Source organism: Neophocaena asiaeorientalis, unplaced genomic scaffold, assembly GCF_003031525.2.
Source record: "Neophocaena asiaeorientalis asiaeorientalis breed wild unplaced genomic scaffold, Neophocaena_asiaeorientalis_V1.1 scaffold131, whole genome shotgun sequence".
Lineage (NCBI taxonomy): Eukaryota > Metazoa > Chordata > Mammalia > Artiodactyla > Phocoenidae > Neophocaena > Neophocaena asiaeorientalis.
In genome coordinates, this window is record NW_020173201.1 from 1910812 (window position 1) to 1933005 (window position 22194).

Sequence of the window (22194 nt, forward strand, 5' to 3'; positions counted from 1 at the left end):
TCTTGGCCTTGAAAAGCAGGCCAAGTAGATTCTGACTCCATGTTTGGTAGGAGGGCTGATAAGAGTGATGCTTTAGGATAATTAGTCAGCCATACACAGATTAGATAGAGGGAACAGAACTTGTAGTTGCTTCATTGGGAAACTGTTAGAAACGGATGCCTGGAGAAATAGAAAGGCAGGACCCTTAAGGGACCCTTAGCCCCCCACAGATTGTTTTGCATATACTAGGTTATTTTCATAATCTGAGGAGAAAAAGAGAGAGGAATTCGTGATTGAGCAATCTGTTTGCTTACAAACAATAAGCTTAAACAATAAAAAACCAGGTTGTTTTAAAACACTTAGTGGCCTTGTTGTAGTTATGTGTGTGTCTCCTTTTCTTGGAGAAGAGTCAGAGGTGAACTTGAGCTCCGCCCAGCTTGGAACGTCACACAATCCAAGTTAATGGGATATGAAGTTTTAATTTGGTTTTCAGAGGCTGTCTGCAGTCAGTTTCAGAATTATTTCCTGTTGAACTTCCTGCTTCATCCTCTTTTGGTGGTGGTTTTATTTTAAAAGTTGTGATGCTTCTGATAATTGATGGTGCAGAGAGACTTACTGAACCACAGCCTTGTGGAGAGACTAAGCCTGGGAATACATAGTGTTCACTGGCTGCTGGCATTTTGAACTTGTCATTTCTTTTGCATACGACTAGGAGGATAAATGTTCCTACATTAGAATCTACGTGTTTTATAAAGTGGGAAGCGTATTCACCAAATCAGTGGTATGACGTGAACTTACAAAATTGCCCTTTACTCCTGATTCTGAAGTAGAGTCCTATTTTATTATTTAATTCAGCCAGCCTCAAATGTTGTGATTTGTGCATTTGGTTCAATAGAAGCAGTGAGTAGCTCTCCCGTGCCTTGCTTCCACATGAGTCCTCTTCAGGTGAGGGTGAATTAATTTAGCAAACCAGGTAATGCTCACTTGCACGTCCACAGGCACATTTCTGCCAACCAGGAGTCTCTGTTAGGCTCATTCCTGAGCAGCGATACCCACTATGTGGTGGAAACATTTCATTAAAGAGAACTTCCAAGTTATTTTTTTTCTTTTTAAAATGAGGATAAAAATTCCTACCTTATGTGGTTCTTAGTAGGTATAAGGGATGGAATGAAAGTGCCGTGTGTTCTACGCAGAGTCTGTTGTTCTTTAAAATCCCGTCTCCATGGATTTTACTGCAGTGGCTATTCCTTGTGTTTGTTGCTATAGTGTGCTGTTTATTTAGCAAGAAAATCTTCTGACGCAGGACCACGAGGAAGGAAATCATTTGACCTCCTCTCACATCATCCAACCAACAAAATCATCAACCAGGGACACACCAGCACATCTCTCCAAACTCACCGCTTATAGAAACTAGGAAGGAGAAATCATTTTTAAAAGCACTGTTGAGGATGGCCACTTTCTCTGTGCCCTCCCTAATGCCAGAAATTTCAAGTATGCCAGGCACAGAGGGGCCCTGTGATTGCCTTTAACGTTACAAAACTCTCCCTGCTGAGGTAGGTTCATGACGTTCTTTCTACACGTGCTTCAGTGAAACAGCTGCCTCGTCATCCTCAAAGCTGGTCACTTCCCCTTCCCTTGATTTTGTTAATACTGTACAGTGCTACCGTCTTCTTCTTAGAGCAACCATAGCCATCAGGGCTGTGTTCCTTTCGCCTCTCTTCTTCCTCCTCTCAGACCGAAACTGTGAATAATTTAACCAGATTATTTACCAGCTACAAATTGAAGATGAAGGTAGTTTCAGTAGTTTGAACACATAAATGGGAACAAATGGCACATGCTTCACGTTTCTTTTTGGGCAAATGAAGAGGGATGGTTGTATCAGGTCCCCATCCTTGGGGCTCATGGCATGTTTGGACTGAGCTTACGGAACACAGGGCTGTGTGCTGCAGGCACTCCTGCTATCTTCCCGGCCCCCTGTTACACTTTCTATTTTTCCCTGTCTCCTTCACATCTTCAAAACATTTCACCCTCTAAAACCACAAGGTTGCGTTTTAGTTTATTGTTGAACAAAGGATCTATTTCAGGTTTACTTTCCTGGACTTTGCAGTTAGTCGGATCTGACGCATTATCTGTCTTAGCTTTTCAGTAAAAGCTTTTTTTTTTTTTTTTGCGGTACACGGACCTCTCACTGTTGTGGCCTCTCCCGTTGTGGAGCACAGGCTCCGGACGCGCAGGCTCAGCGGCCATGGCTCACACGGGCCCAGCCGCTCCGCGGCATGTGGGATCTTCCCGGACCGGGGCATGAACCCGTGTCCCCTGCATCGGCAGGAGGACTCTCAACCACTGCGCCACCAGGGAAGCCCAGTAAAAGCTTTTGACGTAAATTTTCTATTAAGGAAGAAACTGAATGTGAGGAAAAGCAAACTCTTAATTGCAACTGAGGATCTATCTTAGAGGTGGGAACACAAATGAAGTGAAGAAGACTCTTAATCCAGCTTTCCTTCGCTGCAGCAGGCTTGTGTCATGGTTAATGTAGCATTTACGTTTAGTGGTAGAAGTATGGGGTATACAGCTCCAGCCTCCTGCATCGGAGATGGTGTTTGCAAGAAGAGGCCTCCCTGTGTGACCCGTGCACCTCGCTTCACCTTTCTGTGCGTCAGTTTCCTCACCTGTGAAATGGAACAATAAAAGTAACCTTCTCAGAGTTATTGCGAGGCTTACTGGGTTAATTCAAAAAAACACCTCAGACCACCCCCCAACATTCAATAGCCATTACCTGATATCGTTGTTTTATTATCACATTCCTGCAAGTTAGGTCAGTACATGTGCGTATAGCAGACATTTAAGAAATAAATGCTTCAGAACCTATACATCCAAATGGGTTATTTTCTTCCTCAGAATGGTCTCTGGTGGAAGGTAAGTGCTGATTGTGGTAGTGCTGCCCGTGCAAGCCATTTTGGGGATGCCCACCCCGGGATTGCCTGTGACGGCTGTAAAACTGCATTCTTTAAATGGCTCCTGTACTGGCCACTTTTCTGTTGCTTGAGTGAATGTGGGTTTGAATTTTATTTTTCTTTCCTTTTTTTTCTTTTTTTTTTTAAGCTAAAAGATATTTGGAATCAAGTCAAGTGAAAAAAATGTTTTGGTTTAAAAGCTTACCTGTAAAGTATACTCACAGCATGGTCACTGGACCACACTAAATCAAGTTTTTGGTTGCAACATGCAGATTATTTGGCTTTGGCTTTTGGGAGCCAATAGTTCGTATCTACTTTTTGCTGAAGCGACTGCTCCATGCCTGGTTATTTTGTCCTCAGAACCATCTTCCTGTGCACCCTCTGCCACCTCTGGAAGTGGAACATCACAAACACTTTGTTTCAGGGGTTCACTCACCCACAGGTTACATCCCTACAGAAACTCCTTTTCCCTTGAATCGGTAGGATTATTTTCTTCTTCACTCGCAGATTTGTTTTTACCTCAAACCCTTTTGTTCTAATGGTTAGCAGTTTTTACAGCTAGATATGTAACATGTATATCTACTCGCCCTGGCTTTTTAAAATAACTTGACTGTCAGGCCTGCTGTGCAGACGTGCTGGAGCACACTGTCTCATGTCTTCGGTCTCCCTTCCTCCCGGTGCATCCTCCCCGCCCCGGATTCCAAGTGATATGAAAATCAGCCTCTGATTTTAGAGTCACTCCTAAGTCAGGTTGCCAGCCCTGCTGAGAGTCAGTTTTTCCAGCTGCATGTTGTAATGGAAAATCTGTTTGTCTTGAAACATTCACTGCTCTGCAGAAAGTCAACACTTGGTCTCCAAGATAGTTTGGGTGCTAACGTAACTCTCCTGTGCTATCTGGATTGTAGCAGATCAGATGTGGATGCCTAATGTCACTTGTGTCCTGTAGACACTGTGTGCGGGTGGGGGAAATGGGTTCGAGTCTAGACACTGCTGGCATTGCCTTTGGTCTGAAAAGCAGGGAAGTTGCATGTTAAAAACAGTAAAAACTGGGAGATTAGAAAAAACTTTCCTTTTTCTTTTTTCGCCATTGGCATTACATTGCAACAACCCAAACCTCCAAAACTTGCTTGAATGGTTGCTGAAAAATAAAAACCAATTAACAACGAAGAATTGGGGCTTTCTGCATAATATACATCATTGTGATATATATAATTTATAGATAGCTAGCATTTTATATTTTATGTATAATATATGGAATATGTACGTATAATATATGTGTTATACATAATATACATATATAGTTTTATATCTATATTAAATATATATAGCTTTTCTGCTTTCTCACAAACTTTTCTTTATGGCCCTTAAAACAATGTTTTTGGTTTTTAACCATTTTACTTTGACTCGTGTCATTTGTAAATCCTCACTCTTTTGACCTTTATATTTTATGGACAAATATTCCTATTTCTTGCTCTAGCCCAGATTGTTGAGGTTATAGAAATTCTAGTTTCTCTTCTTTTTTCTTAGTCTTTCATGTGTCTCGTAGTCTTTTCTTAAACAGATGTCTAAGAATTAAATGAGTAGCAGCACTTCAGAGCAGTGATTTGTAAATACGTATGTGCATCGGATCTTTGTGAATTTATAAAAATAATTTTAAGGGGAAGATTAAATGGACTTCCAGCCATTTTAGACACACAGAACCCGGAAAATTTTGTTTATACCCCTGTCTTGGATGAAGTGCAAGTCTTTGAAGAATGAAAAGCGGAAGTTGTAGGGTGTGGTTGTCTTCAGCTTTCTTTCCCACAAGGTCTAATTTGGTTGCTGGAACTTCGAAGCTGTGCCTTGAAAATCTGATGTTAGTGGTTGGTGGCTACGGGAAGATATTAAGAAAAAAATAACAGTTCCCACCAGGGTGATTTTAGGCAAAGGTGTGAGACACGCAGCCTTTTCCACGCCTGGATGCCAGCATCTCGAACTTTTCCTATTAAAACCTGTTTGTAGGAAAGAATCAGGAACTCTCCTTGAAGTGAAATAACTGTCAGTTTTAGTGCCTTTGTCCTAGGAGATTTGTATTTTGTCAGACAAGAAAATGTCAGCTCCAGGAATAAAAGTCCTTTTTTTAGGTGGATAAGTCCGACAGTTTGGTCCTAGTCATGACTTTCAAAGGCTGTACTCTGGTTCTCTTGGTTGAATATGAAACAAGCCTTTTTCCCCTGCCAAAACCTCCCAAGAGTGGATGGCTCTATTACAGTTTCAAGGATCTTGGCCCCATCTCCTGGCCTTGAATCCAAGTCTGGCAACTTACAACAGCTCTGTGCACTTAGAGTATGACAGATGGAGCTAGGTGGTCCCCATTCCCACAGCCGAGGGAAGTTCTGGGAGGGGCTGAAGATCGCTGTATAGGCAGAGCTCTGAAGGGTCAAGTTAATGCCCCTCGTGAGGACGTTAGGGGATGTAAGGTACTTAATCTCCAAAGAAAGATGAAATTATATTGATGTGCCATACTTTACAAGGCAGGAAAGTTCAAAACCTTTAGGAAATTTTTTCAATAGCAGGAGTTTTCTTGTTGCTTGAATTAAGTTGCTACAAGAGGTAAAAATTGCAATAAGTGCTGTTATTTGGGAAATCAGAGACTTATATGATAATGTTTTGCTGTATTAAGTCTTTACAGGTGTAGCAGCATAACTCTTATAAAATTTAACTGGATTGGAAAGCAGAAGATATGGTATCAATGCTTTTGGTCTTTTCTTCTTCTGTGCCTGCAACCCCCATATATTCAAATCTTCAGTCTCTCTTAAGATCTCCAACCGTGGTTGGTCCAGCTCCCTTGCAGAGTTTCTGGTTGAATGTGTCCAAAGCACTTTTATCACAGCTGCATCTTGGTCTTCTCCCTTTCTCTCATCCTCTATATTCTCTCCCAAACCGAGTCACTGTTGATTCTGTCTCCAAAAAGTATCTGAAATCCACCAACTTCTCCCCAACTCTTTGCCACCCTGCTGGTCTGGTCACTTGGGTGACTGCAGTCACTCTTCTACATTTACTGGGATTCTTTCCCATCCTCTTTCTGAAATGAAAATCTGCTACCCCGCCATCTGCCCCCCAAACCCAACCCAAAACAAAACCGGGAAACAAATAAACTGGCATCACCCACCCAGCTTTCCCAGGATGCCCATGATCTTCAGTTGAAATCAGGAGTCCCATGTGACCTGGCTATTGCCGGCCTGCCCCGGTCCTCCCCATTCCCCCTCTCCCTGTCCGTGGTCCAGCTATGATTGGCTTGGTTTCAGTTCCTCAGAAATAGCATTCACTTATACTTTCCTCCCCACTTCTTAGCATTTTGTGGACTTCTATTTTTTCTTTGGTTCTCCCCTTAAAATGCCATTTTGTCAGGTAAAGCCTTAGGTTAGAGAGCGTCTTCTTTTATTTATTTCTTTATTTGGCTGCGTCGGGTCTTCATTGCAGTGCCGAGATCTTTAGTTGCGGCATGTGGGATCCAGTTCCCTGACCAGGGATCGAAGCCCGGCCCCCTGCATTGGGAGCGCGGAGTCTTGAGCGCAGAGTCTTAGCCACTGGACCACCAGGGAAGTCCCGAGACAGTCTTCTTGCATCATGTCCATCCCATTGGTAGATTTATCACTCTTGGTATATCCCTAGTACCTAGCGTAGGGTCTGGCATATAGTAGGCACTTAGTCGTATTTGTTGAATGAAGGAAAGTAGTGGTGTTTACAAACAGGTTAAGTGCTTCTGAATCTGAGGTGTGGCATGTCTGGTCTGTGTGTGCACAGATGCCACCCCTTTTCTCACCTGTGCTCGAGGCAGACACTGCTCCTCTGTTTTTTGTTTGTTTGTTTGTTTGCGTTACGCGGGCCTCTCACTGTTGTGGCCTCTCCCATTGCGGAGCACAGGCTCTGGACGCGCAAGCTCAGCGGCCATGGCTCACGGGCGCAGCCGCTCCGCGGCATGTGGGATCTTCCCGGACCGGGGCACGAACCCGCGTCCCCTGCATCGGCAGGCAGACTCTCAACCACTGCGCCACCAGGGAAGCCCGACACTGCTCCTCTGTTACGACTCCCTTCCCCTGGGCCGGCTTTCTTAGTTGCTGTCTAGGCAGCTGTTTCTGCTCTGCTGGTCCCTCTGAATTGGTATGTGGCATGAAACCTCTGCCATTTCCAGTCTAGCAGAAAAAGGCATAGCATTCCAGATGTGTAGGTTCTTGTCTCTAGACATTTGTGGAAACTCATTGTGCCTTAGTTTGCGTGCAGTCTGATGCAAGTAATCAGATGGTAATGTAAGATATGCTTTCATGAAGATAGAGTAAGAAACACTGAAAGATTCGTAAAGCTTATCCAAATAAAACGTTGTATAGTTACATTCAGTGTGCTTTGTATGACAAATACTCATCTTGTGATCAGGCACTTACGTGGAGAATAAAATGTAATTTTTTAATGCATGTAAATATAAGTTTTAATTGCAAGCTTACCATATCTGTATATGAGTCCTTTACAACAGGGACTCTAATTTTCTTTCAGAATTAAGTTATCTCTTGTTAAGTTTTTATTTCGCTAGTGAAAAATACATTTCAAGGAGATAGAGTGTAAAAAAAAAACATCATGAAGATGCTAGTTTTTTATTTCGTTTACTGTCATTGCGTGGCAGTGTTTCATAAAGTATCCCCATGGGTCACCTGTGTCAGGAGCACCCAGGGTTGGTTAAATGGCACATTCCTGCCTCCACAACTTAACTGGATCAGACTTTCTGAGGCCTGGAAATCTGCATTTTAAATAAGCTCTAAAAGTTTGAACACCACAGCCATATAATACCTAGTATATAGTGTGGCATTAGTAAATATTGAGTAGGATCTATAAAAGATGTCTCATTCACTGACCTCTTCAGTCTTGCCTGAGCGTAACAGTGACATCAGAAAATATACCGCTGCCAGTGCTGTCCAGTAAAAGGTGAAGATATTGATGGTGGCCGAGGTTGAAACCAGTCAATGACCTTATTCAACCAGAGCACCAAAGATCAACAAGGGCATTGTTCCCAGAGGCTTAAACACACTGGCCCCCTGGGCACAATGGTCCTTTGATCACAGCTGATGTGGGCAGAAAGGAACCAGGCAAGGCTCTGGTCCCCTTGGTGCCTAGTGAGGGCCAGTCCTGCGGTGAAGGGGCAGTGCTTCTGGTCTAGTTCTCTGGAGCGGCCCAGCAGGGTTAGGCTGGCAGTGGCCTTTACTTTCAGCAAGACTCCCTTATTTCCTGCCCTCCCTGACTGCCCAGGATTCAAGGAGAAAACTTGGCCCTAATCGGAAGGCAGAAACGATAACAGCATTTTAAAGTTGGCATTGCTGAGTGTGTAGGATGTGCTTTACTTGCAGTAGATCGTGTGATCAGCTTAAAGGAGGGGCAGTCCAGTGTGCTGGTGAGAGAGCATTTCGCAACAAACTTTAACCCTGGACTGGACCCATGGGAGAGGTTATAGCTGTCTCTCTCCAGTTCCCATCTCCAGTTCCTATCCAGTTCTTGCTCTGCACCTTTAGCCTTCCTTGATCTCCTTCGACCCTTTATGGTACTTAGAGCTTGCACAATTCCGTATCCAGGTTAATAACTGTTTTCTGCCATTTCCTAAGTCTTCATTCTGTCCCACCAAAAAGAAACAGATTCTCAGTGGGTGATGGTGTCCTCCCCACCGCCCCGCCCTCCTGGCCCTGGCATTTAGAAGCCTGTAAGGACTTTCGTGGTTGTCACAATGATGAGGGGTGTCTATATTATTAACGTTGAACATCCCGAGGGTGTGGATGCTAAACGCCCCTTGGTCCTTGGGACAGTCGCACACAGTGAAGGATTGTCCTGTCGAGAATGCTGATGCACCGCCACGAGAAACACTGGAGCTCTTTGGGTTTGCCTGCATCTTGTTCAGTGCTTCCTTGAGAATAGAGCCAGCATTTATCATCTGATGAATCTGCACGGCTTAATAGATGCGGTACGAGCTAAGTTACTTACTGGGAAAATAAACAAATGGTTGCAGCCATCTTCCTGGCTGGCAGTTGTGCTCTGACAGTGGAGCCATCACTCTTCTTGGATTCTGCTTTGCAGCTTCGCCCTTCCCAATGGTACACTGTGGACAAGAGTTATGACCCAGACAGTAATCCTGAACTGCTGCTACTGTTCCACTCAGGAAACACTCTGATGGAACAAAATACCACCATCCGTTGTCCCGCTGGCACCTCGGTCTCATAAAAATAAACAGGAGAGGGCTTCCCTGGTGGCGCAGTGGTTGAGAATCCGCCTGCCAGTGCAGGGGACACGGGTTCGTGCCCTGGTCTGGGAGGATCCCACATGCCGCGGAGCAACTAGGCCCGTGAGCCACAACTACTGAGCCTGCGCGTCTGGAGCCTGTGCTCCGCAACAAGAGAGGCCGCGATAGTGAGAGGCCCGCGCACCACGATGAAGAGTGGCCCCCGCTCGCCGCAACTAGAGAAAGCCCTTGCACAGTAATGAAGATCCAACACAGCCAAAAATAAATAAATTAATTAATTAAAAAAATAATAAACAGGAGATGCTAAGTAAATTGTTACATCATGAGGGGGGTGGGGACAGGGAATCCAATATTTGTTTTATCACAGACACCATCCCAGGCAAGTGCTCTTAGCAGTAGGAGGGTTCGAGATTTGGAGGGACGTGTTCTGAGCTCCCAAACCTTCTGGAGTTATTTTGCCTGTGGATCAGAAAGCTACTGTGGGGAGGAAAAAGTTTTGAACTAAGGATCAGACAAGGGTCCTGGAAGAGTTGCTGCTTCATATCAGTCATTCAGTTAGAGATATCAGAGAAGTGACAGATGAATAAAAATTTAGGAACACAAAAGAGAGGGTGACATCAGATCTTATTTTAAAGGACTAAGAGTTAAGCCAGAAAGCTTGTTGACCTAAGGATGTCCAATAGACTATGGGATTTGAATATCTTAAAGCCGGATAATAATTAGACTAACAGTAAAGACAACAGGAACAGACTGGGGAAATGCAGCTACAGGAGGGATTTTTCCCTTCACAGTCTCCTGTGACCAATTGAGAAACAGTGTTCTTCCTTTGACTCAGTGAGCCTACTTCTAAGAGTAATTTCTAAGCAAATGAGTAGAGCTTTGTTCAGAGATTCAGCTCTGAGTATTAGTGAGCATTGTTTGAAGCAACGCAGATGGCCCCCCAAAGAGCCTTGGATGAACACGTTATGATTCATCTATACAATGGAATATTCTATAACCATGACAGTGATATTGAGGAGAAATGTTGACATGGAACAAAATGTATGAAAAACAGGCTGTAATAGAATATATAAGGTTAATGTTTCAATAAAGAAATATGTAAACATAGAGGGAAAAAACATAGAGGGAAAAAGGCATTAATCAAAATGTTCACTTGGAGTATCTTTAAGTGGTTGAATTCCAAGTACCTGGAATTCTTTCTTAGGGCTTAAGTGCTTAAAATGTTTAATTTGAACATGTGTAATTATTTTTGTAATTAAAAAGTTTAATACAGTAAATAAAAACTTGATCAAATTATTAAAGGGTGCTTTGTCAACCTGTTATCCAAGTATTTCAATATATAATTATTTTTAAATCCAAACATTACTGGTAGTTCTAAGAAGCTGGTAGTCCCTCGCATTTTATTCTGGATTTAGTTGATCATTGGCACAGAGGAAATGAGTGTTCTGATTATGAGGAATAAATGTGATTGGGGGTGAATTAAAGAGTGGGAAGAAAGAAGGGATATATCAGTATAGTTAAGAGGAACATAGATAAACTAAGTCTAATACTTTAATAATGACTGCATTTGCCTGGTTTGAAACTCTGCCTGGGAAATTCCCTGCTAAACATCATCATACACATCATACATCATACACTCTTAGGGTGACTGGGGAACACCCACTAAGCCTAGGCTTGGCTCCCTTGCCCCAGGAGTGGCTGAATCAGGGATGTGAGAGCCTCAGGTGCTATAAGGTTTCCAGCTAAAGGCCTAGTCCATGGCAGGCTTCCAGTTCTCAGAGGTGAGGCCACAGAGCTCTATGAGTGAGTCAGCCCATTATGAATGTAGGTCTTATTTAAAGGAAATACTTTGCAGCAGCATTTCTTAGAATATACTCTGTGGGACAGTATTCTTAGGAGAAGGCTCCATGGGGGAAAACATAAAAGGGGGCGGGACAAATAGGCTTGTGAAAGGAGACAGGTCAGCGTGTCCCGCAGCCCCTACCTCCCCACTTGCATCTCGCAGTTAGTATACTGAGGCTCCAGGTGTCTTGCCTTAAAGACATCCTTTGGGTTTGGGTTAACCCTGAGTTTACTAAATTTAGTTAGCTAGAGATTTTTTTTTTCTTTCGCATGAGGATTTAAAAAAACTATTTAGGTGAAGATGGATATTCTTATATCCTCTTTTGTTCAGAGGACCTTCATTCTAGCTAGAGTTTAGAGCTGAGAGCTTTGAGTATACACTGTGGACAAGGCACTCCGAGAAATACAGAATCTTCTCCACCCATGTGGGGTCTGCTCACTCTTCTGGGAACACTGTAAAGTGAGGCCTAAGTTCACATACTACTGAGTGGTGTCTGTCTAGGTTGGCGATCTGCATAGTCTAGGATTCTGCTTTTGTTGAAATCTCAAATGACACAGGTTGGCAAGAAATACATAATACTGTTAGTGCCTTGTCCCCTCTCTTCTAATTTCCCTTCGGTGAGTGTATATTACTCCTCCTCCCAAAGTTTTATTAATAAAACAATGGGCATACAGTATTTCCAACCCAGTTCCTCTTGGAAGGAACAGGGGAGACAGGCTGGTAGTCCACTCTGCAGAGGAAGGGTCCCTGGCTGCCACGTCTGGCAGCTCTCTGCTCTCCCACGCTGGCGGGAGGAGGTCTGGAGAGCAGAGGGGCTTGTGAGCCAGGGATGGCTCCTGCTGATGCCCCTCAGGACCTGGGGATCCCGAGGTATCAGGAAAGCCAGAGGGGCAGTGAGGCTGGGAGCTGATGCTTGCAGGGGCACTGCCACTTCCTCAGGCTGCTGGGACTCTGTTGCGGCGGGGACACATAAACAATTTTTTTTTAAATTTTTACATAAGCAACTGTTTAAGTCTGGGGAGGTAACTCTGAGTTAAGATTTTGATTTCTTTTTTTTGCGGTACGCGGGCCTCTCACTGCTGTGGCCTCTCCCGTTGCGGAGCACAGGCTCCGGACGCGCAGGCTCAGCGGCCATGGCTCAAGGGCCCAGCCGCTCCGCGGCATGTGGGATCTTCCCGGACCGGGGCACGAACCCGAGTCCCCAGCATCGGCAGGCGGACTCTCAACCACTATACCACCAGGGAAGCCCAAGATTTTGATTTCTTAAACTCCATTGTAGGGCCCCAAACTTGGGAGACCAGCAACATAGAGAGAGAGTGTAGAAAAGAGATATTTTCAGTAAAAATTGTTTAGGCTTCTGATAAAAAAGACGCGCTATAGACCCTTTAGTAGGAGAACGCTCATCTTGTGGAGATGTGGCCAGTGATACACGTGGAGAATCCACAGAAGTGCGAGTAATGATAACTCTGGACAGTGCGTCTTTTTTTTTTTGATGTGAGAGCGTTGGTGATGCACCTCAAACAAAACCAGACCTCTGGGCGGTTGACTGGGGTCCAGCCCCTCTCTGAGGCACATCATGGAACCAGGCTCCCTTCCTCCGGCCCTGCAGCCCTCACCTTCACGGCTCAAAGCTCAATCACGTCCTCCTCTGGCTCCTGTAAAAGGAAGTGGGCCAACCATGGGTTTTGACCCAGGGGATTAAAAAGTTAAACTTTTCCGAGTTTAGCAGAGGAGCAAAGAATTTGTCCTGTTTTTGTCAAATGAGATCCATCTGGAAAATGAATTAGGAGAAAAATATTCTTGAAAAATAAACTTTTAATTAAAACTTTTTTTTTCCCCTTCCAAGGTGCCAGTAAAACAAAGTGGAAGACATTACCCACAAGGCAATTTTCGATAAAAAACTAAACATTTAGATGCGTCTTCCTTTCTTTAATAATTCTACACTGATTTGGTTCCTGTCACAAATGTGGGTGAATAAGATAAATGATCCTGGCATGATCAGCAACCTTTATATTTTCTGTCTGCTGAGAATACTTAAAGCATAGACTCTAATTTTGTAGATGGGATGAACCTTAGAAAGTCAGTTTTTGCTGAACATCAGAGTGTAGATTAAAGATAACAAGGACACTCATACAAATTCCCAAGAACCTAACTCTTCAGTCACACCCAACACTGTTAAAGGGATGGAAAGGAGCATGAATATCATTCCTGCCAAGTGGTCTTTTTACCGACAGATGGGACAAAACCTCTCCCTCCCCGTGAGTGATATTTTCACTGTGGTGCTCCAGACAGGCACCTCTTCTTAACAAATGTTTGACCTGTTTCTTATGAATAGCCAGGGCACAAATAAAAAAGACTGGACATTTAAAAAAATGATATTTGTTGTTTTTAATGGTGAAAACGATTCATTCAGCAATGTCTGCATGCCTCCCATGACCTGGAAACTGTTCTAGTTGCTGTGGTTATAAAGGTAAATAAGAAAGGCATGAAAACATTATTCTGTCAACTTACTTGGTATATTTAACCTATTCCTTTCCTGTATATACATATTTTTATGTTATATTATACTTAGAAGGATGTTTTTGTATCCTGTTTTCCTCATTTAATATTATATCTTAAGCATTTCTGCATGCATATAATTTTTAATGGCTGCATACTATTCTGTTATGTGGATATCTCACAATTTCTTAAACCATTTCCCTGTTGTTGATCAATTAGGTAATTTTGAATTTTAGTAGTAAAAACATGATAAACATTGATATATAAAATTTTATCCTCATTTCTAATTATTTCCTTAAGATAGGTTCAAACTGGAACTGGGTCAAATGGTATGAACACTTTTAAGGGTCTTGATACATGATGCCAAATGCTTTCTTGTATGGCGGAAAGTAGTCATTTCACTTTATCCTCATTTCCTCATTAGCGTAGGGTTTTTTTGGTCTTTTTATTTAGTGCTGATGTATTAGAAAAAATTTTGGATTGGTTTTTCCTGGAAGATCTTGTTTTGGGGACCAACTTCTCTGTGACACCTTCCTGCCCAATGTGTTTTCAGTCATCTTATTTAGGAGTTTTAAACTTGATAGAAGGAAAGGGTGTTTATTTCTATATTGTCAGTGCCTCCCTGAGTACCTTCTCTGAGGTACACGTTAATATTATACTCATAGTAAAAATATAAGAAACCACACGACAATGCTGCTGCATGTATTATATAAGCCATTGTTAAAAAAAGATGATCCTGAGGGGGTGGGGGGTAGGGGAGGGATGGATTGGAAGTTTGGGGTTAGCAGATGTAAACTATTATATATAGAATGGATAAACAACAAGGTCCTATTCTATAGCACAGGGGACTATATTCAATATCCTATAATAAACCATAATGGAAAAGGAAAAAAAAAAAAAAAGATGATTCTCTTTCTCAGTACCTAGGGGGAAAGACCTTTTTCTATTCTTCCTTTAATCAGAATTATGTGGCCTGCCTCATTCCCCTTTTTGCTCTGCCTATTAGAAATGTAGAAATTTTACTGTTCAAGTACACCAACAGCATTATCTTGTGGTTGGAAAATCAACTTTTTTCATTTCATGACTTTATATTTGTGACTTCCAAGTGCCTATGTGTCTTTTATCGAACGTTGCCTCAAATCTTTCCTGCAGATGGGTAGCATGTAAATAATTTAATGAAATGAACTGCTAATGATGGTGTGATGATTTTAGATAAACAATTCATTTGGCTTATATCTTTAAGGTTTTTGGACAGAAAATTACATACAGTTTTAATTGGCTATAATAAGGCCAGGGATTTTGGAGGAAAGATTAGGGCCAGAAAATCCTGGTACAGCTTATTTAAACACTGAAGCTGTGTATGTATTTAGCAACCAGTATTATGGTGTGGCTGGTCATTAATTGAGAAACTTCTTATTTAACTAGCGTACGTTAAAGTAATGTGCAGTTTTTCATGGGGGTGTGATGATGTTTGAGGAGCATGATGACTATTTAAAGTACTTAGTACGTAGATGGGTTGTGCTGCTTTATTGCTTTAAAGAAAATAATGAGGATTGGACAAGGAAATTGCAAAGGACTTTGGGAAAGGAAAGATCCTTCCTCACATGTGGGATTGAAATGCACAGCAGGCTTAGTCTTGCCCTCCTCTGCACCCTTCCACACTCAGCTTGCTTTGCCAGAAGCTCTAATTGTATGGTATTGTAATTATTTGTTTACAATCTGTGTCTCTATTAAACTCTAGTTGGCCCAGTCTTGGTCTTCTTTGTGTCGGCTATATCTAGCACAGTTGCTAGCAGTAAATTTTTCACATATATGATTCATATTTCTGAAATAGCAGATTAGAAGGCATATTTTAGGCCAGTAAGTATTTCAAAATATTGGCAAGTATTTTGAATAGTTAAGAGGGGCTGGGAGGCATTTTTTTGCCCCCAAAGTTTAATATGTGTTCCTTCCAAAAAAAAAAAAAAATCAGAAAATCTGAACTCCTAAAATCCTACATTTCTTAAAATTATTCAGTTGCAAGCAGCATTTTGGTGCTGAGTCCTGCTTGAATGGGCTAAGTGATCCTTCCTTGGGCAGCCCTTCTCACCTTTTCTCCCCTACATGTTTTTTTTTTTTTTGGCCGCGGCTTGGTTTGTGGGATCTATGTTCCCCGACCAGAGATTGAACCTGGGCCCTTGGCAGTGAAAGTGTGGAGTCCTAACCCCTGGACTGCCAGGGAATTCCTTCCCCTACATTTTTGTATTGTTCTGGGCGTGAACATCACCCATATTTATTGAAGGCCTATGGTATACCCATCCGTGTGTTGTGCTGAGGATACAGTGGCGATCAAAATGTGTACTCTCCTGTCAAGGATGGAGTTCATATTCTGGAAGTATTAGAAGCAGACTCAAGTCTTAGAATTTATACAGTGAACTTTCTTGTTGCTTTCTTCTTTTTCTTGTGGGCGAGTTGACACATAGAAAACCACAAATAAGAAAGTTCGGGAGCCACTGATTTGACTCTGTGTGATTAGGATCCTCTGCTATAAACAAAAAGAGAAAAGGATATTTCAATATACTTTTTCCTTCTTTAGTCTCACCCAGACACATACTTTGTGCTGTGCTGTGGATGTTCATTTTCACAGTGTCCCAGCTCTAGAACCCAGTTTGTTCTTGTGGAAATTTAGTCACTTTTGGAGAGCCATAGCAGTTTGTAAATCACGCCTCTCTGATAATGTTCCCAAGGCCGTTATGACTAAATTGGGTGATAGAATGAGATCTGTAGTAGTATGTCACTTTGATGGGTGACATATCCTAACCTTTCAGTGATTTGGGCTTCTTTAAAGCACAGAACACACCTTGGGGATGAGAGTTGGATTACATGGAATGTTGCCCAGTGAAAGTCCGGCGGGTGCCAAAGAAATGCTCTGTGGAGTGACTGCCTGATCCCACGATTATGTTCCTGCTTGCCTCACGGGTGAGTCTTCTAATTTTTAGCAAGTCTCCGCTGCCTATTGTGGAGCCCAATCACTTAGTCTCTGGGATGCTCAGAATCCTCACCTGTAAAATCTGGATCATTTGACGAGCCTCTGAGTGGTTCTGAAGACTCAGAACCACTGTTGAAGTGTGAAGTGACTGTTGAGTGACCAAGAACAGAGTTGGCCCTTAGTATACAGCAGCCTCTCTTATCTCTTAAAATGGAAGGTTTTTTTATTCCCTACCATTTAGAAACACAGGCTTATAATATTTTTAAGTTACAGTAGTTCATATTTATTCGTAATGAATCCACAGTATATTTCAGATACTACAGATTGCATTCTTCTTGGTCTATTAACTTGGTATTGTCTACTTGGGGTTTTTCCATATGGCTTAGGACTGAGTCTTGAAGCAAACCAGTACTTAATTAGTTAATTAATTAATTAATATTATTTTACATATATAGTCCTTAGTGCCAAGTACTAGAATGAAGTTCTTTGTATAAATGATCTCATTTACTCCTTAGTGGAGACACTGAAGCACGGAGAAAGATCAAGTAATTTGTTCAAGGCTGTATTGGAGGACTTGGGACTGAAACCCAGGCACGTCTGACTTCTAAGCCCAGATTCCGAGCGCTCCTCTTTCCCTTTAGCACGTGTTAAATCGCTGAGAAGAGGGCCCTTCAGAGTGGCAGACACCAGTGCTTTATGGATGGCTTTCGGTCTGGGTTGGTATCACATGCCTGAACACATCATTCTGTAGTTAAAGGACTCGTACTCTGTGTTAGGTGTAAAGATAGCACAGCTCACTCATGAGCACTGCACTTTATTTATGTTCCTGCTGGGCCCTTATCATAGTCTGTCCTTGCTCTAGTTCTTAGTGGTCAAGTCTCGGAGGAGGCAATATATCGAGTGGCTAAGAGCCCAAGACTCTGAAATTGGACAGCCTGGAATTGAATCCCAGCTCTATCAATTACAAGCTGTGAAAGCTGGAGCAAGTTACTTATCTCTGTGCCTTAGTTTCTCATCCATAAATTGGGGATAATAAATAGTATTTACTTTAAAGGGTTGTTGTGAGGATTAAAAGAGCACACACACACACACACACACACACACACACACACACACACACACACACACACACACACCACGGCGCTTAGGGTGCTTAGAACAGTTCCTGGCACGTAGTGAGTCTTCTGCAGTGCTTGTGGTTAATAGTAAGATGACCGTGTTCTTTGAGCATAGCTATGGGCCATGTCATTTTTGTCTTCGTATTCTGCACAGGCCCTGCCCCAGTGCTCTACACATGGTGGGCTCACCGTGAAACTCTGTTGAACGAGTGGATGGATATGGATGGGTGAAATGGTTGAAGGCATGACCAGTTCTTTTTCACCTTGAAGTTGTATTTGCCTCATTGACATAAACTATCTTGACTTTAATAGGATCAGAGACTGAATAACTAGAAGAGGTTGACCCAGGCACGGTTAACATTATTTGTCAATCATGATAGCTAACATTTGTTAAGTGCCTACTATGGGGTAGGCACAGGCTAAATATTTTATGACTAACTTACCGAGTCTTTCCAAGAGCCTCATGAAGCAGGTATTATCCCATTTTGCAAATAGTAAGTCTTGTCCCTGTAGTTAAGAGGTTGGATTTTGAATCAGGCAAGACTGTGTGAAGCCCACAGCACAAGCAGAGCTGAGCTTCTGTCTCAGGTCTCCCTGAGCGACCTTTAGCCTATAGCAAAGCACCCAGTAAACAGTTGTGTTACCGGTTATTATTGCAGCTTCTCTGAGGCAGAATCATAACGCCAATACTACTTGAATACAAATATGAGAGCTCCAGACATTGGTAATTATCATAGCAAGCATGTCATGGGTATACAAACTACATATTCCTTTGTTAAAAATTCTGGCTTTAGGAAAGTCTTCACATTGAAGCTAAACTTTTCATACTTCAGGTTAAAACTGTTTTCTCTGTGCTGTCTTCAGTGGGCACGGAAAAATGCTGTCCATGGCTCTGAGCAGGGTAGTGCTTAAGATGATGTGAAATGGTGGAGTCCTCCTTGTTTTCTCTTTCCTAGGTTAGACTTTCCCTGTGGGCTTCATACTTTTCATCCCTGTGGGTTTCATCTACTTCTGGTCCTTTTCTGTTTTGTCTTGTTCTCAGTTTTCTCTAGAAGTGTAGAGCCCAGCGTTGGTCACTCTGACCCTGGCTGATATTAATTATGACCTGAAGTTGTACATCCTCCTTCACAGTCAGGGTCTGCGATGTGAAGACGCCTCCCCTGTGTGAGGCGATGCATGGTACTGAAACACTCATACTGTCTGCTTTACACTGTGCCATTTGGGGGGCAGCTGGTCATGGGAGTCCTGTTCATGCCTCCTTCGTTAGGTCCCCAACTCCACAACCTGGGGCCAGGAATGAACATACTGGACCAGTGACATGCAGGGCCCAGATGGTCTACAACAGGATTTTGCCCGTTCCCCAGTCCTCACTTACTCAACTTGTGTGCTAGCTAACATGGAGCATCGATCCTACTGGTTGTGCAGTATACGAGCTTCTTGAGAATAGAATTGATTTAATTATACAAATATTCCAGATTCTTCCCTCTGAGAAGTCCTTTTAATCTTTGACCTAATACATTTTTTTGTTTGTTTCTTTTCTTTTTTTTTTTTTTTTTGGCTGCACCCCAGAGCATGCAGGATCTTAGTTGCCTGACCAGGGATCAAATCCTTGCTCCTGCAGTGGAAGCGCAGAGTCTTAACGGCTGGACCGCCAGGGAATTCCAATTTTTGTTTGTTTCTAGTAAGAACATCCTTTTCCATTTCCCCCACTACTTTTAAATACTTTTTGCTTGAGCCATGTGTATATTCCTGGATTCTTGAAATTGCTGGTCCCCTGTCTTGATGAAATATTTTGTTCTTTTATGAGCGTCACAGTTGATGTTAGTTTATGAGTGACTTTAACGGCATCCTCTTCTAAAGAATTCTGATGAGTTTCTCACATCTTACTCTTACCCTTTTTTTTTTTATTTATTTTTTATTTTTTATTTTTTTGCGGTACGCGGGCCTCTCACTGCCGCGGCCTCTCCCGTTGCGGAGCACAGGCTCCGGACGCGCAGGCTCAGCAGCCATGGCCCACGGGCCCAGCCGCTCCACGGCATGTGGGATCCTCCCACACCGGGGTGCGAACCCTCATCCCCTGCATCGGCAGGCGGACTCTCAACCACCGCGCCACCAGGGAAGCCCCATACTCTTACCCTTTTAATGCTGTCACAGGGTCATCATCTGTTGCCATTCTGGGCCTTTCCCTGGAAACACCAGTTATACTGTCAGTTTTTCAGTTAAATATGTTAAGTACTGCTTATAGAAAGCCCTTAAGCTCTTTGGCCCCACCCCTCACTGGCTGTGTGGCATGCGGGAGGCTGTTGACCCTCTCTGTCCCCTTGCTCATCTGCAGGGTAGACTGTTAACAGCTCCTACCTACAGAGGTGGTGTGAGCACTCAGTGAGATAGTGCGTGCTAAGTGCCCCTAGTGCTTAGCACATGTAAGTGCTCAGTAAACATTGTTATCATTATAAAGGTTAGCACAGGTGCAGTGAGGATACTAAGGTCGAGGCACTAACCCAGCTTTGAATGGTGATCGTGACATATTTCCCAGAGGTTGTCAAGCCTCAGTGATTTAGTCAAGAGAAGAAAGGGAGGAAGGGGTCTTTCATGAAGGGGAAACGGCTCCTGGGTTTTCATTCACGGGACATAGCGTGTTGGGGAGGGTGATGGGGAAAGCTGAGCAGGGAGCAGATCGCAGAGGTCTTTCTTTGGGAAGCCCAGGGGCTCTGACTCTATTCCTGAGAAAGGGGACCCACTTGATGAGAGTACTGGACACATGCTGACTTGAGGAAACAGAGCTCAGCAGGGTCCACACGAAGACGCTGAGACCTGAGAAGACTGATGTAAGAGTCCCCCGAGGACGGGGAGTGCCTGCACGGTGAGGCAGGCAAATGGACAGATAAACACTGCGTTTACATCAGATGCTCGCCTTTAAGTTCTAGGGGGCCTGGAGTAAAACCCAGGAGAGGTGTAACTTCCATGCACCGATTCCTTTAGAGAAAATGAATTAGATGGGCCGCAGTGTGCATGTCCAATATGGAGAAAGTCTGCTCAAGAAGTAGAAAGGGGTCGTCCCCCATTCTGCCTGGTGCGCCGTGTGGAAAGCTGCATGTGTGCACGCGCCCGTGGCTCAGATCCACTGGCTTGTGCAGGGAAAGGCCTAATCTCCATTTTCCTGTGATGGCAAACTCCTCTTTTCTCACAGCATGTGAGAAGAAAATACTATTCTTGTTTGCCAGTTTCCTTTTGATTAACTTTGTATCTGGGGTTGCAGGTTTTCTTTTGGACCATTTTTTCTCTGATTATTTTCTCACCAGTGGTTAGAAGTGGAAATGGAAATATGCCAGAAAATGATTTATATGAAAAGGAGTCTTCTCCTCACCCCTAAGTACATGCACATAAACAAGAAAAATAAAGAATAGCAACTAACTTTGGATTCTTTGGCTAGACTATAGTGTTTTATTTTGCCATTTGGAGGAAGAGTTATGGAAATAAAGGGAAATATATGTCAGAGTGATAGCCAGCTGGCTATCTGAAGTGAGTATCAGCTTTCCGGAAGGAATAGAGACACTTTCTTGTCATTTTATTTAGAATTGCCTGACTGCTAGAGAGCGTTTTTCTTGCCACAGTGCTGCAATAAAAGTAAACACATAACGTTTCTAAGAAACAGATTGTTAGTTTCTTTGAAATGTTTAAATAAAGAGCATTTGTTACATGCTCCAAGTATTTGATTCTTAACTTCCCAATAGAGCAGCTCTGTGTCCCACAAGCATCACTTAGTGTTGAAGGCACCAAGAGAAGCAGAGAGGTAACTGGTACTGGACTTGGCCCTCCTTCAGTAAACTAGAAAACTGGACAGTACACGAGCCAGTTACTGTCAGTCACGGGAAAACAGGCAGCCAGGACGTTGATCCTTGAGAGAAGAGAGTCACATGAGGTGAGACCCACATTTGTCCTAGTTTTCTGCTGGAGCATATTCCCTGTTCCCTGCATTCCCTTCCTGGGGTACCAGGAGGGGGAGCCTGTTACAGCACGGTGGGTCTCCAGAGTTCAGGGCTGCTGAAGAGGCTGGAATTTGTATGGCAGGCTACTGGGGAGGAGGGAACTATGAGAGGGAAACCCAGAAGCTGAGATGTGTATCCATACAGGGTGAGACCTAGCAGAGAGCAGCTGTTCCCAGGCAGGGAAGAAAATGGCCATAGCAAGGTTCATGCAGTATGGAGAGAAATGGAGAGTTCTGGGCTAGCCAGGGTGGAGAGACCTTGCTGAGCACCTTAACCATTCCGAGACACCGCAAAGACCATGCCTTATGATTAAGGGTCGTGCATTAGGACCAAGGACATATCTCAAATAGACCTATCTTAACCAATTATTAAAACCAAGCCTGACGGAATTGAGAGGATCTGCCAGTAATTTAGTTGCCATCAGAACCAAACTGAACACCTCCCAGTTGTCAACCTTATAACAGAAAAACATGCAAAGAAGCAGGAAAATGTGACTCATTCAAAATGAAAAGTAATCAGTGGAACTAGACAATGCCTTTCAAACAGGGGTATCCTAGATCTTGGTCTGTATAACACCATTCTCCACTG

At 43.2% G+C, this 22194-nt stretch overlaps 1 protein-coding gene across 5 annotated transcripts in view; it reads left to right on the forward strand.

Annotated features, from left to right (window-relative positions):
• The window catches only part of SGMS1 (sphingomyelin synthase 1), a 280487-nt gene that overhangs the window by 67512 nt on the left and 190781 nt on the right, over positions 1–22194 (forward strand). The window contains exon 3 of one of the 5 annotated variants that reach the window (XM_024744799.1): positions 16359–16489. The exons of 3 other annotated variants lie outside the window; for them this stretch is intronic. The gene's annotated coding sequence lies outside the window, so the exon portion shown is untranslated. The remainder of the gene's footprint in view (positions 1–16358; positions 16490–22194) is intronic. One more of the 5 variants, XM_024744800.1, reaches the window with a different exon arrangement.